Below are 5,098 nucleotides of genomic sequence, written 5' to 3'. Positions count from 1 at the left end.
CCATAAGAGGTTGAAATTTTGGGAGAATTGAAGAAATTGTGTGTTAATATACCCCTTCTCTAGGCCATCAAATATGCTCCCATTTACAACAATGTTATTAAAGAGAAATGTTTCAAAAGTCTTGGGACAATAATAAGAGATATCCCCACCATCAATGTTGTTGGAAAACTATTTGATCTAATGCTTGTAAGAGTAATATCCTCAAAGTAATTGGATCCTGGTAGCCCAATAGTGGATCTGCACATTGATGGAATTATGGTCCTTAATACTTTGAATTTATCTTGGGGCTGCAATCAATGTGATGACCAGGGAAACCATGTTGAAGCTCAATCTCCAAGGGGCTTTGAGGAAGACCACTAGAGTGCTGCATCTTGCAAAAAGATCCATAATAGTTCCTAAGGGAGTTATTGAGGATCTTATGGTCTCCCTTGACTCCTGGGAGTACCCCACTAATTTCCTGGTTGTCTAGCCCAAAACCAAGTTTAATGGCTATCCTCACATTCTAGGAAGACCTTGGTTGGCCACTATTGATGCCTACATTAGTTGTAGGGCTAGGAACATGACAATTAAGAATGGACATTTATCAAAACAACTTGTGTTGTATCCTCCTACCCAACCCTCTATTGAGCATGATTTACCCTTATGGTTAGATGATGAGGAAGAGGAATAATTTTATTAGACATCCCTCTACACATTATGCACTTTAGATACTATTATATGAGGAGGGAAATTTGATGAAGATGACCTTATTGACCATATCTTACATAATCAACCCCCCACTACCCTACCAGTTTATGAATTGATGAAAGAATACGAGAGTAATCATTGGACTGATTTGTGCTTTGTTGACTCTAGCCTAGAACATGCCAAAGTTTTGGAGATTGGACCATCTAGAACTCTAAAGATCAACTCCTCTCTCTCAGTTGAGCAAGAAGAACAATTATGTAGTGCGTTGAGGCAACACGGGATGATTTTTCCTGGGATTATAATGAAATGAAAGGCATGCATCCCTCAGTCTATACTAATCATATTTACATCAAAGAGAGATGCAAGCCTATGCGCCAACCCAAGAGAAAGATGAAACCAACTCTTAAGGACATTGTGAAAGGGGAATTACAAAAGCTACTGGATGTCGGGTTGATATATCCCATTTCAGATAGTGAGTGGATGTCCCCTCTTGTTTTAGTCCATAAGAAAAATGGGAAGTGGAAGATTTTTGTTGACTACCGAGAGTTTAACAAGGCTACAAAGAAGGAACATTTTCATTTTCCCTTCATTGGCCAAGTTCTAGATGGCCTTGCAGGGAAGAATTTCTTCTCCTTCCTGGATGGATTTAGTGGGTACAACCAAATATATATCATCCATGAATACCAAGATAAGACCACTTTAACATGTCCTTGGGGTACATTCACCTGTAGAGTCCTTCTATTCGGTCTATGAAATGCCCCTGCTACCTTCTAGAGGGAAGTTCTAAGTATCTTTTTTGAACGTGTTCATGACACCGTTGATATATACATGGATGATTTCACTCCTTATGGATGTGACTTCTAGAATCTCTTTCTAATCTATGCACAATCTTAAAGAAATGCATTGAAATGAATCTTTCATTGAGTCTCGAGAAATGTGATTTTTTGATGAATGTAGGGACCTTCCTTGGCCATTCTATATCTAAGGAAGGGATATAGGTTGATCCAAACAAAATTTCCATCATCAAAAGGGTCCCTATCCCTAAAAAAAAAAGATATGTCAAGAGTTTCCTTGGATTAGTTGGGTATTATAGAAGGTTCATTAAATACTTTAGTAAACTAGCTTCACCCTTGTTTGGACTACTGGCTAAAGATTCAGATTTTTGTTGGACAAACAACTGTCAAGAAGCCTTTGAAGTACTAAAAGACAAGCTGACCACTGCACCCATCCTTAGAGGTCCCAACTAGGAATTACCTTTCCACATACACATAGATGCCTCAGATAAATCTGTAGGGGTAGCCTTAGGAAAAGTTTAAGACAAATTGCCTTATCCTATCTATTTCATCAGTAAGAACATTTCTAAAGCTGAGTTAAATTATACTTTCACCGAAAATGAACTTTTGGTTGTTATACATTCTTTGAACAAGTTTAGGCATTATATATCTAGTTATCAAACTTTTGTTCACACTGATCATGCAACCATTAAGTATCTAATGAATAAACCTGATGTCAATGTTAGGATAATTAGATGGTTGTTATTATTCCAGCAATTCAATTTGACTATTATTGACAAACCGGGGAGATAGAATGTGGTTGCCGATTTCTTGTTAAGACTACCCCTACCTGCAGAAAAGGAAGAGATGGTGGATGATCAACTCCTAGATGAACACCTATTTTCCATCTCGATGCTTTATCCTTAGTTTACTGATTTAGCCAACTACTTGGTTGCTGGGAGGTTCCATCCTAATCTATCCTCCAAGGAAAAAAGAAAGATTGTTAGGAAAAGTAACCCATTCACTTAGATTGGGGAAATATTTTCAGATTGGGGCTAGATCAGATCCTGAGGAGATGTGTGAGGTAAGAGGAGGTATTTTACATCATCTTAGCATGCCATGAAGGACCTTGTGGGGGCCACTTGTCTTATAAGTTGACAACCTTCAAATTTCTACAAGCAGGTTACTACTGGCCCACTTTACATCAAGATGCAAGGAGATACACCACCAGGTGTGATCAATGCCAAAGGATGGGTAAGCCCACACCTAAGGACGAAATTATCTTACAACCTCAAGTGACTCTGGAGCCATTTGATAATTGGGGCATGAACTTCATTGGACCTATTGACCCCCCATAAGGAAAAAAAAAGTATATCATTTTGGGCACTAATTACCTGACTAAATGGGTTGAGGCAAAGGTAGTTAAGGAAGCAACTGAGCAAAATGTCGCTGATTTTTTTGAGGGATAACATCTTATACAATTTTTTTTTCTCCAAGAGAATTAGTCACTAATCAAGGAGCACAATTCACATCAAATATGATCTAAGTTATCATGAGGTAGCACAACATCAAGGACAAGACATCCACTACCTATCATCCTCGAGAAAATGGGCAAGTGGAGGTCACAAACAGAGCATTGAAGAAAATTATAACCAAGGTTGTTAGAAACAACAAAAAATATTGGGCAAATAGACTTGTATAAGCCACTTGGGCCTACAACACAACTTGGAAGACCACCACTCTATTTATTCCATTTGAACTAGTCTATGGGAAGAAGGCCCTGTTGTCCATTGAATTTTAATATAACAGCTTAAGGATGAAAACTCAGTTAGACTTGGACCTCACTACAACAAAATAAGAGAGGTTTCTCCAACTCAATGGTTTAGATGAATTTAGGCTGCAACCTCTCCTGCACACTGAGGTAATCTAGTTACAAAGGAAGATTTGGCATGACAAACACATTAGGGAGAAGACTTTTCAAGAAGGTGATTGGGCCCTACTGTATGATTCTAGATTCAAGGATTTCAAGGGAAAGTTAATGACAATATGGTTGGGTCCTTATCTAGTAAAGAGATTTCATGAGAATGGGTCTGTCCAGATTAGAATGATTGATGAGGAATGGATTCCCTTACTTGTCAATGGTTATAGGTTGAAGTTGTATAAAATGCCTCTATCCAAGGAAGAGTTTATCAGTTCAATCAAAAAAGAATTGAATGTGATTGGGAGGCTTACAACCCTCAATCCACAAATCTTCTAGAAAAAAGAAAAATAAAATTAAAGGGCCTAGATGAAAACCTCTATGAGGCATCTAAGGCCAACTTCGGGGTTGAAAACCTCTGTGAGGCAACTCAAGAGAAAGAAAAAAGAGAAAAAAAAAAACAAAAACAAAAATCAAATGAAAATATCCCCAAATGAAAACTCACTATGAGGTGCATAAGGTAGGAATTTAGGTTTAAAACCTCTATAGAGGCAGTTCGCATGTCTCAAAAAAGAAGAAGAGAAAATAAACAAGACATGAGGGAGGAGTCCTTACACCAATCTAGCTAACATCTCTCTTTTGTAGGATTCTACACCGTTCGAAGAACAATGGTTACAAAAAAAATTCCACAAATTCATTTCTCCATTCTTCCCTACTATCCATTGCATTTTCATCCTTTTCATTCACCTCCATACCTCTCTCCATCATTTAGCCAACAATTGGACCATGTTTTGCCTCATTTTTGAAGTTTTGTAGGACTGTCTTGAATTACTACAGGAGCAATCTGAATTTCTACATGAGAAACTTGAATTGTTATAGGAGGCAGATCTAATTGGAGAAAGGGGCAAAAAGGTCATGTTTTCCTTAGGAAATTTTGGGATAGTTCCACCAAAATCCATCCATCACTCATCCACTCCATCTGGTCAAAATTCAACCTCAAGATTCCACTTTGCCATACATAAAGGAAAAAATCCCAAAAAAACTTTGGCTTCAACTTTCTCATCATATACATTTCCCTCTGACGATTCTAATCTTGTCTCCCTACTTCCTATGCTTTGTATAATTTATCCAATGCAATATGAAGTCTTGAGGAGGAATCAACTGACTGATACAGGAAGGGGATCCCTCTTGTAGCAAACTACGTAGTGACCACATAATTTTGAACCAATTTTTTTGTACAGCCGCAGAGTAGAAGATCCAACAACCCTGAGGCATCATGAGGACATCTTTGAAGCTGAGAAGAGACACACCATACCTAGAGAGAAAATTTCAGGTCATCCATCCATTTCAACAACAATGGAATGAGCATTGAAAATAAGCCTGCCAAAAAAAGAGTTGAGATTTCATTTGTCAAGAATCATCATGATATGAGGACCTGTCCAGAAGCAAATAAAGGAAATCAACATCTTCAAAATAATCCTATTATGAAGCCCAACAACAACATGAAGGCATCTCCAACAATTCAACATCATAGGTAGGCTCAGGTATGACACCCCTCACCTCTTCCCTATGTACATAATGGAAAAAATGTGTTTAATGATCGAGAATGGAATTTTTATGGGCTGGAGGTGGCCAGTAAACTTGGCCACCTTCAATTAGTTAACTATAGTTTACTCAACCACCATGCAACGTGGAAAAGTCAATTTAAGTGGGGTGATGA

Source organism: Pinus tabuliformis, chromosome 5_1, assembly GCF_031772625.1.
Source record: "Pinus tabuliformis cultivar Carrire ecotype Pingquan chromosome 5_1, CPIR1, whole genome shotgun sequence".
Taxonomy (NCBI): domain Eukaryota; kingdom Viridiplantae; phylum Streptophyta; class Pinopsida; order Pinales; family Pinaceae; genus Pinus; species Pinus tabuliformis.
The sequence above is the reverse complement of the archived record's forward strand: the minus strand, read 5'-3'. Positions refer to the sequence as shown.